Source organism: Lissotriton helveticus, chromosome 6 (genome assembly GCF_964261635.1).
Source record: "Lissotriton helveticus chromosome 6, aLisHel1.1, whole genome shotgun sequence".
In the NCBI taxonomy this organism is placed as follows: domain Eukaryota; kingdom Metazoa; phylum Chordata; class Amphibia; order Caudata; family Salamandridae; genus Lissotriton; species Lissotriton helveticus.
This window is the reverse complement of record NC_136067.1, coordinates 1341454585-1341480311: the sequence shown is the minus strand read 5'-3', so window position 1 is coordinate 1341480311 and position 25727 is coordinate 1341454585.

The window sequence follows — 25727 nt, the reverse complement described above, 5'->3', positions numbered from 1 at the left end:
GTAATCCACTAGCACCAGAGCATATTGGTGTCCTCTACCTGATTTGGGCAAGGGTCCAATCAGGTCCATGCCTATTCTGTCAAAGGGTACCCCAATGATAGGCATGGGACACAACGGGACAGGGGGAGGAACGTATGGATTACGTTTCTGGCATATTTTACACTCCTGACAATACTTCTGAACTTGAGCGTAAATCCCTGGCCAAAAGAAATGACGCAAGATAGACTGTCCTGTCTTCTCTGGCCCGGAATGGCCAGCTAAAAGGTGTGCATGGCCAAAAAAAAGCATTTGATCGAGGAATCCGTTAGGAACCAACAGCTGGGGTTCCGCGTCTGCTTTAGCCAACCGATAGAGAAGACCGTTTTTCTCTATGAAGGTGGGGTACCTTCGGGTTAGAGGGTCCTGAGCCTCTCTGGCTGTTTGCCATGCATTAGTAAGGCTAGCATCGTTCAACTGAGCTGTTCTAAAATGGGTGTCCCTGGCCCACGGTTCTGCTGACAAGAGTGTATCGTGTGTATCATTGACGTTTTGTAGTGCGTCTAACATCATGGTTTTAAAAGAAGGGTTATCTACTCCTATGATAACAGGTTCAGGGAGTTCTGGCATAACCCCTACTGTTACTTTGGTTCCCTTTCCTGTCTGGCTATAGAGTGTCACCACAGTTACCGGGTATTCCCTGACGTCACCATGGACACAACGAATATGGACAATCTTTCCGGGGATAAGACAGGACTGGTCAACAAGCTCTTTTCGCACCATGGAGTGTTTGCAACCGGAATCCAACAAAGCCCTAACGGAAACCCCCTTAATAGTTACACTTACGTAAAACACTGTCCCAGTTTCCTGTGCATAAAGTATGGACCTGGGAGCATAGCTCACATCCATGGGCCCATCCTCCTTCTCCTTTTTCTTCCTGCAATACCTGGCTATATGGCCCCATTCCCCACAGTCATAGCACTGAGGGCCTGAGACGTGAGGGAGCTCAGGTCGCTGAAGTCGAGGACGAGGAGGTTCTATCACGCCTTTTAAGGGTTTTTTATCTAGTTTCGGAGGTACGTTGTTTTTAGAAGGCTTCTCCGGCTCCTTTACATAAGGACGTCCTTGGGCTCTGGCATAACAGGTAGCCATTTCAATGGCATGGTCCAGCGTCAGGCCTGCATGTTGTTTGAGCCAACGTTGGGTGCTACAAGGCAGGGCCTCGATGAACTGTTCTAAATACACTTTGTTCATAATTGCATCGATGTTACCCTCTTGGGGTTTTAACCAAAGGTCAGCTGCTTCCTTAAGCTTATAGAATAAGGTTTTAGGCAAATCCCTCTGGGTTCCTCTTTCCTGGCGGAATTTCAACCTATGCGTCTCCTCATCCACCCCTAGTCGGTCTAGAATGTATTGCTTGACTACTGAATAGGCGGTGGTTCCATCACGGTTTACCATCTGGTAGGCGGCTTGGGCTTCTCCTGTTAGTAAAGGTGCTAGATAGAAAGGCCACCTGTCCCCTGGCCACGCACTGGCCCTTGCAGCCCTTTCAAAGTTTAGGAAAAAAGCTAAGGGGTCCTCTCCCGGGGTGAACTTCTGGAGGGGTACTACTGTACCAGGGGGTGGATGGGACCTGCCTTGTCCAAGGACATTCAAAAGCTGAGTTTGTCCCTCTGCCAATTTCAAGAGGCTGTCGGACTGAATCTGTATAGCTTGGGTAAAGGCAGTCCTGTTGGCCTCTGCCTGGGTGGTGCTTTGTTCCAGGGCCCACTCCCACTTGGCCTGCCCCTCCTTCATCTGGGTGATCAGGTTTTCCATTCTGTATCGAATGGGGTTCTGTCCAAAAGACTCCTATCTGGCTCGCCACTTGTGAGGTTCTGACTGGGGTAGGGGCCTAAGAAGCAGACTGCAGTCTTTAGTGGCGTCTTTTTGTTTTATTGTTGAGATAGTAAGGGTGTCAAAACATAAGCAAAACAAGGCACAGGAAGGAATGAGCTCCACTCTAAGTTCCACTCTTGGCTCGGGTGAGTGCTCCTGAAGAGGCTTCTGATGATAACAGCCGGTTCGGGAATTCCGGATACTTCTCCGAAGGGTTGGCTCAAAGAAAAGGAAAAGAACACCCTATTTTAGTGTATGGTTTTGGGGAATCAATGTAGAAGGAGGAGGGGTGGGGGACGTGAGGGGATCACCGGGGTTCCAACAACCACCAACAAGCAAAACCCGAAATGGCCATGAAGGAAGAGGTGGTAAGGAGGACCGATGAAAAACAGCCCCGTGACCTCCCTCAGCAACCCCTAACCCGTCCCACCCCGTGAAGAGAACAGACCCCTTAAGCGGCCCCGTACCTTGTCCAGCCACACTTCTCCAGAAGCGTGGCAGGGCGGCGCGTGGTATCGGTGGCCTCCTGGCTTGTCGGCAGGCAGGACCGGGTCGTCGTCCACAGCGGCGTCAGACACTCCTTTGGTCACTGAAGGTCTCTCCTCTCAGGATTCAGCTCCGTTTGCGGCGTTCGCGCTTGCCAGGAAAGAACCAGCTTCCTTATCCGCCCTCGACGCTCCCAATTGGTGAGATGGCGATGACGTCGGCTCCAATGATTGGCTCCCATGAGATGACGTTGCAGCCAAGGGCAAGTGTGGTGACGTTACCCAGGAAACGTTAAAGGGGCCGATAGGGTCCTGCGGACGGGGCGGAAACGAACAGGGATTAATGTCCGCACCTCGCTCGTCCATGTCAGTGACCCCGTGACAGGGTGGCAGCAGGAAACGCCGCCATCCCCGCTCCATGAGCCCTTACCCTGCCACTGCTTTCGGCACCGCTAGCCTCTCCGGCTTCTCCATCTGCCTGGGGAGCTGGAGGGGTCGTGCCCTCGTCTCTCGACATTGGTCCATCCCGTCCCAACCTTCCATGCCTCCGCGAGGAGCCGTTCCGTCCTCCATCTCCCGGATACCTCTCGTGGTAACTGGGTCCTTGTTTTCTCCTGCTGGCTGGGGCCTTCTTCGCTGTTCCCTGGGTTGTGACGGTGGAGACAGTAGCTGCGGGAAAAAACGGCATCCTTACGCGATGTAACGGGCTTGAGTTTACACCAGGCTACTCAAAAAACGTTGGTGCAGCTCCCCCAACTTCCTGATGTAAAAGGTGAGATGCCCAGGGGGAGCGTTACCTTATATACCCTTCCTCTTTTTCTTCTTCCCTTTGTTCTTGGGGAGGGGAAGGAGAGGGCCTCAGGCGCTTTTCGCCATGCAGTGATTCCTGGTGGCGCAAACATGATCTGTTCCTTGAGGGCTCGGTCGGCCATTATGGTGCCGGCTCTTGAGGCCCCCTTCGGGGGCGGCCCCTGCAACAATTAGATGAAAAAATCTTGTGAACAATATTAATACATTTGCAGCACTTTCCTAACACCATTTTACACTAAAGCCGGCTCCCATCAAGCTTTTTGAAAACAACAAGGGAACCCAAAGAAGTCGGCAAGGGACCTTGGGAGTCAATATTATTAAGGCAACAGTGGTCCCTTACAAATAATAATGCTTAATCAATAAATATAGACAAAGTCATTGCTATATTTAAAAGCGACATGCCCAGCCGGACAGAGGTCTTGATATTTACTTTTCAGTCAATGTAAAACATGAATAACACACAATATACAAGATAGGGCACAAGCCTGTACCCAGTCAATCACACAAGAAATATCAGGACAGGGAACAAATAAATGGAACAAACAAAAGGGTGACAACTATGAGCACCTTACACACATGGAATGATTTATTTGCCCTTTAAAATTGTGAAGGTGTCAATATTGTTCTGTTTTATAATCAAATCTGTGCGATTAACAAGTTTACAGAACGTTAAGCTCTTGCCTAAGCCCTTTTCTTTGTTCCATTTAATTGTTCCCTGACCTGATATTTCTTGTGTGATTGACTGGGTACAGGCTTGTGCCCTGTCTTCTATATTGTGTGTTATTCATGTTTTACATTGACTGAAAAGTAAATATCAAGACCTCTGCCCGGCTGGGCATGTCGCTTTCAAATATAGAAACAACTTCGTCTATATTTATTGATTAAGCATTATTATTTGTAAGGGCTCCCATCAAGCGGCAATTCACTTTTGATTAGAGTACTTACCCCAGCGCACTGTAGGGCAAATAGCACCAACCCATATTAAGCCTGCAAAAACTTGAAGAATACTTGTTAATTCAGAAGCATCCCTATCTGTGTGAATGTAGTGCCTTGCAAATCACAATACCAATTTACAGACAAGTTAAAAAACGCCAACAATAATGTCTCAAGATCTTGGATTACGATGAATCTGATTACTTAATCAACAAATAATAAAACCAAACGTTTTTCAACACAAATCACAAATAAGACAAGTACTTCAAAGTCACAGTTATTATACCACCAACTGAACAAAGAATTAATCAATCAAATACCTTTATTCGGTGTAGTTAAAATTAAGTAATAAAAGCACAATGTAACACATTAAAATTTGATTGCAAGGGCGCAATTCAAGATTATGCACCCATTTGTTGCAGTGGGGAAAGGCAATCTAAACCTCACAGGAATAAAATGCTGATTGTGCTGTGCATTAAGTAGCAGAAAGGGCTGGGGATCATCAATAGGGGCCAGCAAAAGATAGTAAATAACAGGTGGCAGTGTTCCGGCATTTTCCCACCTTGCAGCCCCATACAGTGTGTACCACATTATCCCTCGTTGCCCTTTTGTACAAGTTGAGTCCAAGTAGAGTCCCAAAAAGTTTTTTGAACCCCAGAGTGAAATAATCAGACCATGGGGTCCTGCCAGGCTGTAGCTTGGGTATTGCTGCAAGGAACTCTTCTAGGCTACTCGAGCGATAGGGCATCAGATATTTGAGTAAGTGGCACCGGAGGCAGAAACTTTTGGCAGTCCCCGATATTTGTCTCTTTGGCTTTCAATAGGGTGGCATAAAAAATTCTCAAAGGCCTGGGCGATATTGCTATCTTGGCGGGCCCTACCATCCACGTGGCAGACTTCAGTGATCCAACATTTTTGAGATCGGGCTCTCAGTTTTTGGGCCAGTAGCCACCCTTCCTTTTTACCCCCTGCACAACATTTTTGCTTGGTTCAGAGGAGGGCATATTCAGCCCTATCCCAGTCCAACGTCTTAAGTTGACTCCTGGCCAGATTCAGTTGCCTGAGTAGTCTATGGCTGTCCATATATGTGTGCTCCTGTCCAAGGCCTCTTACATGTGACTCTAGGTCTTTCGTCTTCTCCCCTGTCCCTCCATATTGAGCTTTGCAGAGATCGCAAGGAAGGCCACCTGAATACAGCTTTCAGTGTTTCCCAGAGGAGGGAGATGGGCGTGTCCGGTGTGTCATTATCCTTGGGAAAGAGATGAATGGTGCCCTGTAGCACTGTTTTGGTAAAGTCATAAGAGAACAGTTTGTCATTGATTCACCAGGTATGGCCCTGACCCCGCTGACAGGAGTATTAAATGCTAGTGCGATAAGGGAGTGGTCGGACAGTGCCGCAACCTCAATGTCAGTTTGTTGCAGGGTCTCAACAATACACAGAAAAACTAGAAAGTAGTCAATTTGGGTGTAGTCTGGTGTGCAGCAGAGAAGAATGTGTAACCATTTTAAGTAGGGTGCTTAATGTGCCGTGCATCGGTAAACCCAAATCTGCAAGCCACCATAGCCCAGTGTCCATGAAGGTTCCTGTTTAACACACTCTCTGTGCATTTTGGTGTAACAGAGCCTATGTCCAATTTCAGCCTAGACAGTACACAGCCTCTATTTGCAGATGGGATGCTATTGTAGAAATTGATGATACCCAGCCTTGTGACATCCCTGAATTTGAAACCGAGTAAATGGTAAAAAGTGTATCAGCTTTATATAATAAAGTTCTGGTGCAAACCAGGACTGAAAGATAATTTGCCAGGCCGCCCCTTGGGGGCCGGCAAGAGATGGAATTGCAGCAAAAAGTAAAGTCTTAAATCCGTTTAGATGTACCAGTTTTTCTGACCACGACTTTTGCAGGCAACTATTGCAAATGTGTCTATAAAGCGAATCCAAGATGCGTGTCTAGTTTGACCCTGATGCCTGCCATGTTCCAAAAGAGGATGGTCAACTTCCGTGCTTTGGGGCATGGCATGGTGAGAGACCATGATGCAGAGGGTACTCTGCTGGTGGCTTAGGAAGTTGATTGTAGCCACCCCCACCTTACAGATTCATGAACCCTGGATCTTTTCCATGTTACACTTTCTGTCCGTGATGGCGAGCTCATATTGATTAGATGGTATTGTTAATTTACAATCTGTGTTGCCATTGGCTATCTTGGCAACAGCAGGCAAGTAGGTGCAAATTAATCGATTGATTCTCATCTCACCCCATTTGTGGCTGAAGATGACAAATGATTTGCCAGATATGAAGGACAATTTTGAGTTTCATGCACAAGAGAATACCCGTATGGGCCAGGTCCCTCAACAACAAAGAATCAGTAGTGCACAGCCAGAATGCTCACAAGCAGTGTAACACTCCATCACTCTGCACGAACTGCACTCTCAACTACACATCCCACAATCAATCACTAGCATTATAAAGATTCTAAATCTCTAGAATCATTAAGTCCCACTAATACTCACAATCTTTTTTGCTACGGAACAGCACCGTCGCATCAGAAACTCAGCAAATAATCCGAAGTATATTTGGGAATGTAGACAGAAACCCAGTCCATAGACAGGGCAAAATGGGGGAAGCACCCCTTGTCTGTAACCATCTTCTGCTACCAAAATATTTTGCGCACGCTTTACTCCTAAAATCTTACACTTTTAGGGGCACATGCATCATCAGAAATTGCATTCGCAAACAGTGCGAATCGCTAAAATAGGCCGTTTCTGATTTTGGTATGCATCAATATTTTTCCAAAGTAAGATGGCAGCAGTCATTGTGCTGGCACGTAGGTGGCGTTTGAGAGCAGCAGGGAGGAGGAGAAGAATACTGAATGAGAGAATATTTAGACTGCGCATCACTTTGTTTGGGCAGACACAGGCAGACATATACGATAAGTATAGGCTGAATGCAGACTCCATTTTGGAGCTCATAGCAGAATTAGACCCCATATTGCAAAGGCAAACAAGTAGGACTCAAGCCATACCCACCCATGTACAGGTGTTATGTTGTCTTCATCTTCTAGCCTCTGGCTCTTTTCAAGATGTAATTACTGTTGCAGGTGGTGTTTCACAGAGTGCTTTGTCTAGATTTTTTAAAGACATCGTAAATGCAATGCTCCATAGGATAAATCTGCATATAAAGTTCCCTACCACTCAGCAGGAGTTGCAACAGACAAAATTAGACTTTTACAACATGGCCCATTTCCCACATGTAATAGGATGTGTTGATGGAACACATGTTCCCATTTGTCCCCCTTCTGCAAATGAGTATATTTTCAGAAATAGGAAAAATTACCATTCTTTGAATATTCAAGTAATCTGCAATGCAAAAGGAATCATCACTGACTTAGTTGCCAGTTATCCAGGGAGTGCCCATGACTCATACATTTTTAAACATAGTGCCATCCATGCTCGTCTGCTTTCTGGAGAATTTGGAGATGGATATTTACTAGGTAAATGCAATTAAACAATGTCTTAATTTTTAAAAACTATTATGATCTTGCTAAACATTAGTACTCATTTCCAACTTTTCCCTTTCAACTTAGGAGATAGTGCATATGGTGTGAGGTCATACATACTTACACCTTTCCTGACTCCAACAACCCACAAAGAACAGCAGTACAAGCATGCCCATATCTCTACCCGCAGTGTCATAGAGAGAACCTTTGGCGTCATGAAGTCTAGGTTCCGCATACTGCACAAAACTGGTGGCGCATTGCAATATCGGCCGGATGTTTGCTGTAAAATTGTTGCAACATGTGCTGTCCTGCATAACATAGCTACTAGGAGAGGCCTTGAACTTGATATGGATGTTATGCTACCAAATAATGACAACCAGCCTCAACAACCCCATGCAAGATTACATGGTCCTGACGCAGCAGAAGGGAGGAGAAGAAGGGCAGAAATTACGCAAAACTATTTTTAAGAATAGGTGAGTTGAATGTAATTTTTATTATATTTTTCATAGACATTTATTTGACAAATAAAGTAAGTGCTTGCTACTCCAAATACAATACTGCTTGTAAATTGAAGAAAAACAGAAACTTCTTTCAAACTTGAATTAGTCAAGGTCTACTTAAAAACATTATAAGAAATCATGACAATAATAACAACATATAAATGGCAATCATTTCTTCCCTCTGCGCAAACCTAAAGCTTTTGTTTTCACATTCTCTGCAATTGAGGGTTTTCCTGTGCTTTTGTCTTGGCCTCTAGTACTACGGCGTTCTGACAAATCTTTAGGTTTAATTGTGACACTGCTTCCCTCATGATCAATACATAAACCCCCTTCATCAGAATTATCAAGGTTCACTTTAGGTTGCATCTCAGTAGCAGCACTTTTCAATGATAGCATACCTTCACAAAGTTCACCACAACATTGGCTAATGTCCTTCTGCATTGAAATTGTATGTTTCATAAGACGTGCATTGCTGGTAGTCACTCTATTTAAAGCCCTGGCATATGTGTGCATGCTCATCATTGTTCTCAAATGTCTATTGCAATTTGCAATCTTCTGTCCTTCCATGCCATGACAAATGGTCTCCAATGCATTAGCTATGCGGTCAAAATGGTCAACAGACGCCTTTTGAGCACCTTCAATAACATTTGTAAATGTTGTCAAACTTTTACTTATTGCACTAATGTCATCACTGATATGACTGACTTTCCCTTTTATAATCCTCATATCCTTCCCTTGCAGACGCTGCACTTTCAATAATTTCAATTCCACTTCACTTGCATGGCGTTATCTTCTATGGAGTTACTTAAATTTGAAGACCTTGGCCTTCTTCTGAAGAACTTTTGAAGTTTTCTGCGACGACTTGACTTTTTATTAGCAGTGCCAGTGATTTCAGTATTTTGCTTTTTAGGTTCTGGGACATTATGTTCATCTTCAGTCTCTGAATTCAGAATCTGACGCACTCTCTTTCTACCTTGCAATGTGTGCACAGTTGGTGAATTTGTATCTGAATTCTTATTTAAAGTGTCCTGTAAATCCATGCTGGTTTCTTCAAAAACAATTATTTCTGTTTCTTTTTCAACAGCTATGAATGATAAAGTGCATTCAGTATGTAAATGATTTGAAATGACATGTTTGAAAAGTCAATGAAATTCACTTTTTTAAGTAATAAACAATATAACTGCAAGCATTTGATCCTTCTTATTAGTGATTTTTCTTTTGTCTATATTAAAAATGATTTCCGTTTACATTTTACTAATCATGTTTAAAAAAAACTACATTTCCCATGATGCACTGCTTCCTTCATGGAAATGCCTTTTAAAACACCATATAGCAAATCAAAATGTCCTATTCTTAAGGGATATGAAACCTGAGCATTACTACAATGTGTAACTGCATACTGCAATCAAAGGTATTTACAATGTTACTTATTTAAATGACCATAATCTTACCTTGTGAGGTGCCAGCATTTTCAGAGGTGTCTATTTGAATCACTCCAATGACTGCTTCTGTCACAAGGGTCCCCTCAACCAAATCCTCAAGGGGGGTAGTTGGTGTGTCCCTGGCAGTGCCTCCACCAGTTTTCTTTGCACTTTTGATCCTTGTCGCAATCCTTTCCTTTGCGCGAGAGCGTAAGTCATACCACCTTTTTTGCAGGTTGGTGATATCTCGGTGGGCAACCCCCACAGCATTTACTTTAGCTTGAATGTCCAGCCAAAGTTTTCTTTTCACTGCTTCTGGAACCTTCAATGACTGCTTTCCAAAAAGCTGTTCCTGCCTCTGAGTGACCTCCTCTATTAAAATCTGCAACTCTTGCTCACTGAACTTTATATTCCTTTTTCTGGCATTAAGCTGTTGACTTGCACTTTCTGGCTCCATTTCTCCCTCTGCAGCTCTCCAAAAACACTCCTTCTGGTGCAGCAAACAAAGCTGAGCTGACCAACTGCCACTCTGCAATTCAAACTGGGTCTCAGGTGTGTGCAATCAGTGTGTAGGCTTCCTGGGTGTGTCCTCAATCCAATGCATGAAAATGCGAATTCGCAATTTTGTGAATTTTTTGCGAATTTGTAAAATGCGAATTCGCAGATTTTTCGCGAATATATTTGCGATTCGCAATTTTTTGCGATTTTTACCGATTTTGAAAAAATACCGAAAAATAATGATGCATTCAAATTTGCGATTCGCAATTTACGATTCCTTAAAAATCGCAAATTACGAATCGCAAATCTAACCAATGATGCATGTGCCCCTTAAAGTGCACTCATGGTGGGGTGGATAAGGGACATGTTAACCTGAATTTCATGAAGCAATGTGTCCCAAGATAAAGTGCAAACCAACATATCAACAATTACAGTTAAATAAGAAATGGCTGGTTCAATAAATGAGTTCTTGGGTAAAATTTTACATTTCTGAAAATATATTACAAAATCTAAACGTTCTGATATAGGATAATTAAAGGCAGAAAATGCTTTGTTGCACAAAAGGTCATCAGTACAGAAAAGTGACAAAATCAGAAGGTAATGCTAATCCTTAAAAGTGGAACAAAATCAATAGGAAATTAGACAGCATCCCTAATAGAGCTCAAAAGATTCTGGGTAACCCCCCAAATGGAAAAGTCCACATAGGAAATTTCCACATACAAATTCATGGAAACTGCAGAATCATCATGGTGTGAGTAAAGAAATACGTTTTCCACAAATCATAATAAGAAATGTTAAATTGTCATGTAGCCGTACCACCTAAGCACTATCCCAATACATGAATATTGATTCAGTGCCCTCTGACCAACAGGTTACATGAACAACAGCAAACCATTGTGAATTAAAGCAATACTGCGTGCAAGTGTGAGGACCTGGGAAAAAATTACAATACAGAGTTTACGCTAGAGAGTCTGCTTCAAGAACAATGTCAATCAAAAATAAAGAAACATTGCTTGACTACGTGCAGCAGCATTAATAAACAAAACATGAACATGATGAGACATCCATTTTGAACAAGATAGCATCAAGGCTAGCTGAGGCCTAGTTAGCTGAAGCCAGGAAAATGCACATTAACAGATCAGATCTAAATAATTTCAAAAGCAATAGCATCATGTCAGTGTACACATATGAATTCAAGTGTAAATTAACAATCTGCACACTATTAATAAGGTACAATTCTGATTAATACATAAAACCTTCCTCAAACGTGTCACAGAGGGAGCAAATGAACCAGATCCCTAGCACCTCCCCGTGAACAGTAGCATAACAAGAAGCAGGCAGGAACCACCTAACACAATGAAAGAACAGAGTAAATAGAAAATATTTTTTCTAGAGAGGATGTGGCCTCAGAGCTAGAGCTGCCGACTTTGGAGCTGGGAAACCAAGGTTCGAGCTGTTATTCTGGGCAAATCAAGTAATCTCCACGCGCCTACCAAAAAACATGAATGTGTCCTTGTGTAATGTAACTGGTGCTCATGTAAATCACTCCAAAACTGCGGGTTGAGTTTGCGCTATATAAATCTGCACCAAAAAAAAAAAAAAAAAAAGAATTCCTCCTACCAGTGCTGCAGCTCCACAGCGGTCCAGAGACGGTCCAACCTCCAAAGACCAAAATATTTGTACCGAACCAACCAAATATACCACTCAGAAAAAAGGAGCTGGCAGCCCGCGAGTGCAGAGTAAAGGCACTAATGACTGCACAAACACTAGCAGAATGACCTACCTGTGGCCAACCCTGCAAGAGCATAAAATGAGGAATCCAAACAAATGTAGCCTTAACCCCAAGGGCTCCCAGCAGTACTGCCCTGCAGTGCCCGAAACTCTGCACTAAGGCCTGGACAACTACCCAGAATGAGGAGCTACAAGGTAAAGCCACTGATCTCCATTGGCCTGATAAAAGAAATAACCTACCACACCACTGTTCCATACCCGAAAATTCAAAATGGTGAAATCCATGCCATCCAGTGCCTTAACAACCAAGCGACCAAAGTAACAAAGTAGGCAGCAAACGTAGAGTGCAGAACTTTCAGCACAAGTGCTCTGTGAGTCCATGAAACAGATCAGCCATAGAATTAGTACAACACAGTCCAAAAAGCTAGTAGCTGCAGGGATCAAGTTCACACACCCCACACAGCATCTCTAATGCAGTCAGTGCACCTTAAACCCAGCATATAGGGACCCTAAGGGGGCGAGGATGGGGCACAAAGCATAGCAGCAACCCCCTACTGAAGAAACCTGTATCAGAGGAAAGTGGAAAAACAGGAGGATTCTGGGTATACCAGAACCCTGTGTGGGTGAAGAGGACTTTGGAGCATATTATCAAGGGCCGGTGTTAAAATTATCGCCGTTTTATCGGCAGGAAACTGCCGATAAAACGGCGATAATGGGCTTGATAATACGCACTTGTTAATTCCCATAGAAGCCCATGTTCTGATGTTAACACGGATTAGGTGGTGAGCTGGTCATTGTGGTAGCGGTCCTTTATACTCTCTTGGTCAGCGCCGGGACACCCCCTTGCTGGGGTAGCTGTAGCGCTATATAAATTGTTTAACATAACATAATATAACAATGTGGTACTTAAGCTTTCCGGTCATGGAGGTGGGATCCACTGGGACTAGAAAGAGTAACGTAGGTATTTACCTTGAGGTGTCTTAGAGGTGACATAGAGGTGTTCTACATGGATGTGTGTTACCTGGATTGTTTAATTTTCGGGTAAGCCTCATCACGCTAGCCTGCTTGCAAATGAGATCCCGATTGCGGACATTGTAGGTATTATTTTGTAAAAAAAAAAAAAGCAAAAAACTCAATGTCAGTCCCCTTGGAAGCTGGAATAAATTGCATATTTTTTTGGTAAAGATTCTCCGTTTACCAAAATGTGCCACATTCCATCAGAGGAAATTAACCAACCGGATGCCTCAACTTTTAAAAGACTCCAATTTCCAAATCCCTCCTCTTATGAAACGAACGAGAAAGTCGCTAAAAGGGTTAACTACTTCCCTTGGATGGCTTTGGATGTTACCATAGTGCCTTGGTCGTCCTGAGAATTAATGGAAGATAAGCTAAAAGTTCATTTATAAGAGTATTAAAGGATAATTATGGTAGAATAAAAGCAGCGGGTTGAAAGGCATTACGATAAACGTGCTTGTAATAGAGGGCTGGGGAAAATAGGCCGGGATATATTCAGTAATAAGTGCAATGCTAAAATTACCCATTGAACATTATTAAAGGGCAAGTGGCGTCCTATGAGATTGTGCTTTGAAAAGTAAAAGGAACGCACTTTAATTATTTTATATCCCTCTCGGAATACGTAGAGTTTTTCTTCTAGCAGGAATATATCGCGCAGGCGCAATTTGTGACCCCTTTAAAATCAACAAAACCATTACAATAATAATAATAATAAAAAAAAAGATTGTGCAGGAGGAAATCTGCTTGCATCAGATTAGGAGAGGAGTTGGCAAAGCTGATTACAAGTGAATTGACCACCGTATTCGTGCAAGCCTGATTCAGAAACAAAAGAGTTAATTCGACTTTAACAAAGCATTAGCCTGAAAATTCAATAATTAAGGGGCGGGGCGCTATCAACCTGTAACTCATGAGGCAGATTATCCAGCGGGAAAAGTGAAGTGAAGCCGGCCTCGGTGCCCGTGAGGCCTGCCCTGCCTGAGGATTGCTTTGGATGACACCAGACTGGGGTTTTAAATAAAAAAACAAGGGGCGGCCAGTGACAGGGTACATGAAGGGATATTTTACACCGCAGTTCTAGTCTCCCTCTTCCCAACATTCTTCCCACCTATTTCCTTTTCAGAAAACCTTGAAGGCTGATTTGTTTTCTCTTAGCTGTTTTAGGTGACGCTATGGAGTGAGAGGGGAGGTTATAAGGGTGAAGCGGGAAGCAAAAAAAAAAAAGTCAGGCAAAAAAAAAAAAGAATAAACCTTTTTTTCCCAGCGATATCTATTACCTAGCTTGTTTCGGGGAAGAAGAACTGCGACGTGGAAGACCAGCGAGGATGTAATAATTGCAGATTTTATTTTTTTGAGGGGGGGGTGCAAGTTTATCTTTCCAAATATTTTATTCTCTACAGTAAAAGTTTTATGAATTTTTCTCTGCCGTGTTAACTTTGCGTGGAATTTTCTATGTGCAGTGGAAATATGTGCAACACAGACTGAGAGAATATTCTCAACCTTCGTCATTTATTTCTATAAACATTTACGAATGTGCTCAAACAAGTGATGTCACAGGACCTCTGCACTACCTATAATTACAAGCCCATAAACCTAAAAGAGAACCAGAGAATGCAGCCCTGACACAAAAAGGATCCCAAAGGATTCATGTATTTACATCTTCAAATCTTAAACTGGAAATTTATCAGAATATTGATATAAAGGACAACTCAAACAGGAGCAGCATCGAACTATACAACTGCACCACAAGCGCTAACTTCTATTTGTCTTTATTATACAGGCATTTATGGGTAAAATGCAGTTTAATTCAATTACTGTTTCGGTACTGCTCCTGTTTGATTGGCCCTATGCATCAATTATGCAATAACATATTTTTTTTTTTTAAATGTACACAAATGAATTGTGAAGGAATCTGATAGGGTAATTTTTCATATTAAAAGATTTGCATGTTATTGCCATTAACACGTGAACATGCCCAGGTATTAAATGTGTATTATTCACGTTTAGATTGACAATAGCTGTTGTGGACCTGAATTTTAAAACGGCTAACTTCTGGTTGCCATCTTGTTTCGTGTCACATATGTATTTTATTTCTAGGAGAAACTGAACTCGCAAGTAACAAACACAATGTGAATTTTCTCATGTGAAATATTTTCTGTTATGTAATAACGTTACTGTTACGTAATAACATAAGATTAGCTGCTACAGTCCACCTGCAGAGTAAAGGCTGGTCCATGTTATCTTGATTTGTTGCAGATAACTGAACGTTTGAAGGATGCTTAGAGGAGCTGTAGTGTGTACTGCTGAGCTTGAGATTTCATCTACTTGTTTTAATCTGATTGGAGCATTTCTTGGGAACTATGGGGCCCATTAGGATCATGGGCGGACAGACAACGCCCGCATGGCGGTGGCGATCCGCCCGTGATCCGCCACAGCCCGCCACCCAATTCCCTCCGCCATATTACTATGGTGGGGGGGACTGCGGCGGACGGATAGACCGTCTGCCGTTTTTCCGCCCGGTCTACAAGTTGACCGGGCAGAAAAGGGTTTAATATGGTGGCGGTGTCTGTTAGACACCGCCATCCATATTATTATGCAGGCGGGGACATGCCTTTCCGTGACGGTATTGCCGCCACGGAAAGGCATGCAGTGTTTGACACAGGGGGCCCGTGGCGGGCGCCCGGGACTCTGGGGGGTGGGGGTGCACATGGGGGTTACCTATGGTACCCCCCAGCAGTTCCATGTATAACATGGCAGGCACTGCGCGGTGCCTGCCATGTTGTGCATAGAAGTGCAAAACATGCTTTCCTGGCATTGTGGCGGGCGGTGCTGAGTGCACCGCCCGCCACAATGACAGGTATGCAGGATGCGCCAGCCACTGTGGCGGGCGCATCCTAATTGCCCCCACGGGACCCCCGCCCTTATGGCGAACGGTCCCGTTTCCCGATAGGGTAAATGTAAATGTGAATGTAAATGTGCAGGAATTTAATATAGCGCAAATCACCAAGCGGTTTCTAAGTGCTTGCTTAGGGAACCCGTCCTGGTATTCCCCTGTGAGATAACCCCAGCAGGGTATCTCGCCAGGCATCCAGCCGCGAGGGGCCGATGTGGAGATTAAGCAAGCTATTGCCCAGAGTTGCAGAGTGTGAACCCGTGAATTGAGTAGGCACCGGAGCGAGAATTGTCGAGTCCATGGACATTTTTTTTTTTAGGACTCAAGACCCCGCTGAGCCGGGAATTGAACCCTGGTCCCGGGCTGACCTCTGCTTCCAGGTCTGCCTCCTCTAACCAGTGAGCCACACGTCCGCCCGCCATCCTAACGGCCCCCAAAGTGTAGGTGTAGCATATGTTACAACTCTGTGATTCAAGCTAGACAAGAGTTCAGAACGTTTCCAGACATGCTGTGACTTCTTTCATGACACCTTAGGGTAAAGCTCTCTTTTGGTGACAGAACTGATTGACATACTTTTGAGGCGACTTTATAATAATTTTTCCTTTTACTTATTTGACTTTGATTTGATTTGAACGTCATATTTACTAATGCATACATGTATTTATTATTGATTGACAATACTTTGATGATTTTGAGTCTTTAACCCTTTAATAAACATTTATGTGCTTCATGTTATTTAAATGAGTTGATTTGATGACTAATCTCAGTTGTGGATTTCGATTTTTCAGACATAGCTTTATGTGCACCAAATTTGCACAGACAAATGCATTAACACATGTTATTTATCGATATTAAAAGGACCCCCACAGGCATGGGGCACATTTGAAGCATAGAAAACACCACCTCCTGCCTTCTCTCACAAAGTGGGATGACATGACAGGCCGGTCTGCAGATGACTCCTTTGTTTTTACTGTTGCTTCAGCCAGAATCAGCTAAAGCCCTGTGTTCTCAATTACTTTGTTTCCTTATGACAGATCTAGTTTCGTGATAGGTCTGTCAAAAAAACGTCCTTGTTGTTGGCATATTATAAAGACTAAATAATGGCATTTTATCAGCATCTTTTAAATATACTTTTATGAGCAAACAAGTTAAAATTAACGTTTGAGTAAACGCCTCAAAATTCAATGCAAAACAATACAACCAATACAATTTATAGAGCGCATGGCTACCCAGTGATGTTTTCCAGTGCTATTGGATCCTAAACATGTATCCAATAATTTTTGCCTAGAAGAGCCAGGTCTTAAGCATCTTCCTGAACTGAGGATGGGATTTGGACAAGGCAAAGAGTAGTAGGCAGAAAGTTCCATACCTTGAGCCCGAAAAAAGAAAAGTACTGTCCACCTTGTCTTGCTAGTCTCACTCTAGGAATAGTTGCTACATTGGCAAGTCCTGAACGCGTAGGAATAAAAGGGTGAATTAGGAAATGGATAGGGAAAGGACCAGTCCGCTGCATTGCTTTAAACAAATAGCAAAGAGCCTTACATTTATTTTGATGGGCTATAGGAAGCCATTGCAGCATGTGGAGAGATGGGACAGCACAATCCCAAAAGAGATGTGGCAGAGCAGACACGCAACTGCATTCTGCATGATTTGCGATCGCTCTATATGACCATCAGTGGCATCCAGATAGAGAATGTTGCCATAGTCGAGTTTAGAAACTATAATGACCTGAACAACAGTCTTTTGCTTCTCTGGGAGGAGGAGCTATAGGATCTTTCTTAAGGATCTGAGCAAGCCAAAACAACATGACACTATCCTTGGTAATTTGTTGTTCCATAGATAATTTTTCACCCTGCAGAAAACCTACATCCTTAACCACCTGCCTCGGAGTGGGACAGTTAACTAGTTCTTCTAGCCAGCAGTGAGGACCTCAGAGATAAGGCCGGTTGCCTAAGAGTAAGACGTCCATTTTACTATAATTTGGATTTAGGCAATTCTGGTCCATCCAGGTTGCTACTTCCTTAAGACAACACATGAAGATGGAGGAAGTGCTATTAAACTATTCAGACTTGCTTTCTTAAAGAACCAATCCCTGTTCAAAAGTAAGTGCCACATTAAAGAAAATTGGCTATTAGTGATTGCAGTCTGAAAAAACTTTTATTTTAAGAAATAAAATAGTCCCAAATGTGCATAATGATAATACTGCAAGTCACCTGAGAGTTCCATGACTTTATGAAGGTTTTCGGACCATGGACTCACCACTTTATACAGCCATGGAAGATATGGATAGCTTTGCTGTTGGGGTGGCGTTATTTTACTTAGATTGCTGTATTACATCTCTGCGTTTTCAATAATGCAGTTTAGGTTATTAGAATTATAGTGCTGACAGATGTACCGTCAGAGTGTTGCATCTCGAATTGTAGTGTAGTTCCTATACCCCTTATAGGCTCTGCGCATTGGAATAATATACACTATACTTTTGACATATGACTGAGGTCAATATGTCTCTACTGAGTACATTAAACTTAATTACTTGTGTGTGCCAGCTAGCTCAGAGGTCACTAGAAACGCCTTGAATGAACAAGAAGGGATTAGTCTCTGACAACCGCATAAACATGACAACTTTGTTTCCCTTAGAATCAGAGCAGTTCTTCTCACAATCATGGAAACAATAGATAACAGTTTCACTCAGTCAATCGTGCATGCTTCGTTTCTACAGAGTTTCACAGAAATAGGTAGATGGGTGTTTCAATAAAAAGGGTTTATTGAACAGTCTTATTTCTCGTGCAAGAGATATGAGCTGCTACAATCGTAAGACAGAATGCAAAGTATAATACGTACTGCATTAGCAGTAAGATAAAATAATACTGCAATAGCATGGTTTGTAGCTATGACATATATTCATAAAAATACATACATAAATAACACAGGCTAAAACGTAAATACTCATCTGTTGCTTCTAAATAGTTCTACCCCAGTGTACCTAACCTAAGTGTAGTACGAGGTAAGAAGTAGGTGCTGTTTTCTACAGTATAGCTATCTATAGTTTAGTTTTTGCCAAGAGTTGCCAAGAGTCCCTCTAGGTTCTAGTCTGCTCCATACCTTAGAATGAAAGAGGTTGGAATCTCTCTACTGGTCTCGACCTCTAACACCCCTCAAGGGGAGTCAGAAACACTGGAGCTGAATTCTCTGCGAGGAGGATGACAGTGTCTGGTCAGTGCGTCAGGCGGGGACTCAAATAACTTCCGAACTTGCTGTGGCGAGCTGTGTCATGCAAGTATGCAGCCGAGCCATGATTTGCCATGGTAAGTGAAGGTATATTTATCCCTTGAAGGTGTTTAGGAATGCCAGTATTGACGTAAAAGTCGGGCAGAGGAACGTCATTAATGAACCCCTAAGGAATAGATGTTTGTGCATAATGTTCTTGGAGAAATCAATATCCAAGCAGGGGAAGTCCTAAAGACTTAAGAATCTGGTTTTCCAAGAAGGCGTTGTGACGTGTATGGACGGATGTTAGTGACCATGTCTGTATTTGGTTAGCATGGATAATGCCTACATAAGGGTTGGATTTCTATGCCTAAATAAAGGCAATGTGAGTTGTGCCTATATAAGGGCATAAATCGGGAAACCTATATACGGTATCTAAATCGACACACAACACCCACTCCAGTTTCGTATGAACGACATTACTAAGTTCTGAACATGCTAAACATATCTAAAATAGAGTTCTACATGAATTGCAAAAAACATGCATAAAACACATTACTAAAAAATATCAAAGCACTGTTTCATTCTAAGCATATTCACATTGAATGCTAAATGAATGAATCATAAATATATATACACATGATGAAATGGCTCGTAAAGACAGAAGAAAAAGGTCTGAAACCATTTCATGTCAAGTTACATAAAACAATCGTTCTTGACAAGGTGACATATTGTCTCTGGAAGTTTTTCAAAGAATTCTGTTCTCTATGAATAGTTCTACTATAAGCAGATTACTGTGCCTAAAAAATTCAAATTTAGAGAAAAAAAAAATTAATCAGAGGAAAAAAGTTCCAAGGTTAGTATCTGTTTTGAAAAAATGAAGGTCTTCCCGGGACACTGTGTGCAAAATCAAAAGTCAGTGTGTGGGCTTGGAGAAAACATGAAATCTTCCATTTCCGCAGACAAATAGCCGTCTACCGTTGTAGGTGAGAGTTGGAATACCTCGTTTAGAAGCTAGCCCACACATAGATGTGAAATTTCCCCTTCAGCATTGGAATCATCAGCAATGTTCGTATCGGATGTTACCTGCGTGCCTGTTTTTTCCTCTCATACCTCAGCAGTAGCAATTTGCGTCTGTGAAATCTCAATGAATGCCGTGATCAGGATTGGTAGCTGCTGGGGACAACGCGCAGCATGAGCCATTACTGGGTAGGCATGACTGATGGGAGTGTTAGACAGATGTCTAGCACGCATTCTTCACCGCAAAGCAGGCAGCATAGAACAGGTAAGATGCAATCTTGCCAGATTGGTCTGAATGACAGAAACCATGTGGTATTTTAATTCTCGTAGACAAGGTAAACCCAAAATTTGGACGATGCGCTCACGACACTTCATCTCCAGTAGAGCTCTCTCTATGGTGCTTGTAGTGACGCTGGTGCGTTGGCTTGCTATATCGTAGCAGTAGGAATAAAAATAGGATCCCTGCAACAAGTGCTAAAAATAGTGGCAGTCCGCCAAACACAGAGTGCACGAAGTTTGGAATGATTCCGAAGACTGCTTGAAAAGGTGCTAACAGTCCTGAATACACGTTCTTAAATACATGTACAATACCACTCGTATCAGACATGTTTAAGATACGGCCCAACATTTCTGAGAAATGTATAGGGCAGGTTGTATTCAAAAGGGCATGTATCTCTGCTGAAGTTCTTGCAACTTGTAGATCATAGGTTTCTTTGGCCGAGGTCAGTGGCACTGTTTGTTGCAAAAGAATGGCTTTCATTCTGCTTACGAGTATCAATTCATATAGAAGAGATGTTCAGTGAAGGCCAAAAAGGTGACTCCCTGGCTGTCTCTATTTGTGGAAACAAGACTTGCATATAGCAAGTGACCCTGGATGTAACCGTTACTAGATATGGGATACCTGGCAACATGCCACAGCAGCTGTGATCATTCAACATAATGTAACTTCCATTCGAAAGTTGGACAAAAATTGGATTAATCACTGCAGCTGGTGAACCTTGCAGGTGGCAGGATAAGTTTGTATTAGAGCCATCACAGGCGCCGTATAAGTTAATACCCTGACATAGGAGAGAACAGCCTAGTGCGTTTTCACAGTTAGTACCGCTAAGAAACATTTCACGCCCCCACTCCAACATCTGTGTATGGAAGGTAAATCGCAGGATGTCTTGATGTATTCTTTACCCAACCTTTCATATCTGCCTTCTGGTATATGTTTTAGGCAATACTGAAAATGGAAAGTTGTAACAGGCAGAGAAATTTTACCATGTATGATCCACTCAGTAGATGGTATTTCTGCCACTGTGAATGGTATTTTTTCCAGTTTTTCAGTGCTCAGCACCATATAGTCTTCTCCCCTTTGTGCCAGTTTGATCTGTTTATCAGTGAGATTGAATTCTGAAAACAGTTACGTAGTGTTGATTAAACGCCAAGGCACATAGCCTGCACTCAAGTTTTGTAGCGTCCAGCCTAATAGCATTATAGAACGTAATTGAGACTGGCCATGTTGCAGTATGACCAAGTCTTGTTCCATGATGTCTATGGCAGAAGATACAATGTTGTCCAATGAATATATTCTGGATGACAGAGTTGTTAACCCATTGTCGACTACAGCAAGAGATTTCTCTAAATTAGTGCAATCAATTTCTCGTATTCTTTCTGCAGTTTCTGCTTGGGTAACCTTCCATATTTCATTATAAGCAGCGTAGATACCGGCATATATGAAACGTTTTTGACGCGGTTTTCTTGGTCCTAGCAAGAATTCCCTAAGGTCTGCTCCTTCTTTAAGTAAAGATAAGTGTTGTTTTACATCCTCTAGTGTAGCTGTCTGTAGCCAATTCAGGCATAGTTTCCCTACACTGTATGTTGTTACTAACCCTGGATGCTGTCTTTGAACATATCGTGGGTCTGGCCTATTGATAGTGAAACCCTGTGTTTTGTTCAGGAATCGATCTTGACAGCTGTTTGTGTCTGTGGGCCAGAGCAACCATTTTTCCCATTCAGGATCTGATCTGTTGTGATGCAAAATAGTATGTATGTCGACCTCCCCCTGTGTAGTGCTATTACTTGCAGGTGCAGGTATGGACGGAGTGTTCATGTCTTTGATCTTGGCTAACTCAAGGCAAGACGTTTGTTGTACAGTGTCATTCAAAAACATTATTTGCTCAGGTTTGATACCGGCTCTAAACAAAGCTTCTACCCCCTGCACTTGCAAATCTTTTGTACCCCAGACAGAATTTGTGTCAATGTTGTCTTTCCAAAAGTCGAAGCTCTGTCTAGACAGTTGGGCAATAAAGGCTGCAGAATAAATCTGTTTTGTATTGGTTAACATATTTTTCGTTCCTGTCTTGTTCACATTAAAACGTTTCTGGATTTGACAAGTTGAACCCTGAAAAATATGGAAACTTTTTTGCAAACGTTTTTGAGCTACCCTTTGGAGATGTAGGACAATGTTCCCATTGGTTATACATAAATACATTTCTAGGTGATGCAGTTTTATGCAAAACATGATGACCATAGTGGTTATAACAATAAAGCTGTTCATAATCTGATAAACCTTAAAATATTCATGATTAGTGAATGCTGCAGACATTTCTAGATCAGACATCATGTTATTAACAGTCTCGAAGTCCCAATCAGCAGAAAAGGTACTAGAGGTAATAAAGTCACTTAATGAAATTTTAAATAAGGGTGGAATCCTCAAAAGTTCCGACTATTACCCTCTGTAAAATGTAAATCCAGTATTTGTAAAGCGCACAGCTACCCAGAGGCATCCCGGCGCTGGGGGGCGTTGGGAAGAGTCACATGGTGCTGGGCAGACCCCTGCCGCCGGAGCCGGGGATCGAACTGTGAGCCCCAGTGTCCGGTGTCAGTCGCCCTGGCCGTGGCGCCACACCTCTTCCCTAGTCTGGTATAGGAACGGCTGTGATGTTCACTGATGACAAGTCTCTTGCTTCACGATGGAATGATTTGTGTGGTTGGAGAAGTAAGTTGACTCTTTTACTTGCTGTGTCCATTTGAATATATTTTCCATTTATCAGCATACTAATAGTCGTTACCAGAGCAAGACAAAGTAGAAAGAAAAATATTCCCAAAACAATCCATAGTTCAATCCATGGTGAAACCAGATAAGTCTTTTTCAGGTGATGAAAAAAGTCAGTTGCTTGTTCTTTGAAAGTTCTTTGTATTGGCGTCATTTCAGGTTCGCTGGGATCCTCAGAAAACGTATCAAAGTTAATGAAATAGCCAGAGGCAGTTCTGTCAATGGTTGGAATTGCATCAGGATTCGTTGAAATTGCTGGAACCAGTTGATCACTTGTAGTTCGTTGAAGACAAACTGGTATTTGGGTTTCAAGAGGAATAAGTTCCATAGCTTTGTTCCTTAGTCCTTCATTTCTCACTGTAGAATCTTCAAAGGTGATGAGTCTCTCAGTTTGAACCTCTTGGATAGTAGCTAGAGGAGAGCGTCTGCTACATTGGCAGAGTCCACTTGGCCTACTGCTTATTTTCTGCCACATAGTGTGGTTTGTTCAGGTCGATGAACCCACATCTTTTCTCCCTTTTACCAGCAAGGGGCGGCAATAGTACTGTTCTTGATCTGTGGTTTGCTAGGACAGGTACTGGTTGTCTGTAAGAAGGCCCAAATTCCTTCTTCTCTGCAATCTTTTCTCTGACTAGACCCCCAAGCTTAGGGATCCAGACATGCCTTGCTGGGACGGCTGGATTTTTCCCAGTGGTGGTTGGCTTCAGGAACAATTTACTTTGTTTCGATCTATCTTAGTTCATTTAAGTCCTGTAAAACAGCCAAACGATCTTTGATATCAAATTGCTTATTTTCCACCACTGTGCCTTGCATGTCAATGTCCGGTACCAACATTCTAGTCCCAAATAGGACCTCATACGGAGTGACACCCCCTAGAGAACTTCTTGGCAAATTATTTAATGAGCGTTGGACCCCATAAAGATGTTTGACCCACCCATCACCCGAACCTAATACCCTAGCTGTTATAGACTGCTTTAGTTCCCGGTTTTTTCTTTCCACAACAGAATTTCCCTCAGGATGGAATGGAGAAGAATACCGCAATGCTACGCCCAAACTGGCCATGGCTTCTTTGTAAGCTCGAGAGCTAAACGTAGGGCCCTGGTTAGAGTGTAGTGTGCCTTTTGCGTATGTGCCGATAAAGACTCGCAAATCTTTTATAACAGTTCGAGCGTCAGCCGAGGTCTGAGACCACATCTATAAGAACCGTGAACAGGAATCCACTGCGACCATGATATATTTATAGTTACCATCCCTCTGTAAGGGACCGCAGTGGTCCCGGTAAACACAAGCTAATGGTTTATCTGAAATTAACAGGGGCGTCTGTGCAGGACGTTTCGAAGTAGACTTTCATCTTCTGGCAGATTTCACAGTCCAAAACATAGTTTCTGGTCTGTTTCCTAATACCGGGCCACCAGTATCTCTGTTTTAGTAACAACACTGTGGCAGAAACACCTGCATGAGCAGAAGCGATCCCTTCATGTGCTGCTAGGATTAGTCCTAATCTATGTTCCGTGTTTGGAATTACCCTATCCCCCACTCCAGGGATTCGAGCAAACAGAACATTGTTTGCATCAATTATATATGAGTATTTGAGTGGAAACTTTTTAGGTAATGCTGCATCGCTGCCTTTGCTTGAAGCATTGACAGCCAGTATTATTTCACTGTCTATTTTTGTTTTTGAATAAGTGATTGCAGCTACGGAAGCCGTTTGCATAGCCCCCTTCGCAGCTTTATCAGCCAATGAATTCCCTTCAACGTGAACGCCATTACGTTGATGACTCAGCGTGTGTATCACATGAGTGTTTTGTAGTCCGTTTCGCAACTGAACTACTTGTTCCCAAAGCTTTTTATGCTTGATTGTGCCACCTTTTGCATCTTTGAAACCATTTTGAAGCCAATTCTGTAAATATTCATTGTAAGATTGACCACAGTAAAAAGAATTGCACAATATGAGTGAGGGAAATTCGTGATCCGTATTTTCAAGTGCCATTTTGAATGCTTGCAGTTCAGCTCGCTGAGCTGTGCAATCTCCTAGAGATTGCGTTTTTGTGACCATTGGTCTGAATTTGCCATTGCGCATACAACCTTTAACGATCGCACATGCTGCACTATAAGCTTGTTTACCCCCTGTGGCGGGTTGTGCAGATCCGTCAGTATAAATTATGAATTCATACTGGTCAAGAGGGAGAATCTCAGTAGGCAGTGGACATTCGTGTTCGTATTGCAAGAATGCTTGTGTTTTCAAATAAGGATAAAAAATATATTCAACATCAGTTACAGCAAGAGAATTAACCCATTGTATCCATCTTGGATGTAAAGCTTTTGCATTTGGAATGCTCGCTTTTGTAACAGCCTCTAAGGCTGGTACAGGGGTTACGACCATAATGTGTTTCCCCTGTGCTTGGGCTGTTTCTTTTGTGACAGCAGTTTGAACTGCTGTTAGAATTTTTTCTGCTGACAGAAATTTCATTTCTGCGTGTATGTACAAATGTGATTTGTAAGAAATTGGTACTTTTTCACTTTTGTCAAAAGTTAAGTAGATGAATCAGCATTGACCCGGAATGATTTGGATCACTAAGTTGTGTACGTTTACTCGTGTTTGTAAGTGTTTAGTTGCTAACCTGTCAGCTTGAAGTGAACGCAAAATTTCTGTGTGTTCCTGTGTCCAGTTTGTGATTTTGAAATCAGGTTTGATTAACTCGTAGAGAGGTTTAACCCTTTCTGCGTAATTTAGAATGTAAGTTCTTCCAAAATTTAGGAAACCTAGAATTGACTGTTAGTTTTTAATTGTTTTTGAGGTTGGAGTAGCGCACACTTTTCTAAAAAGT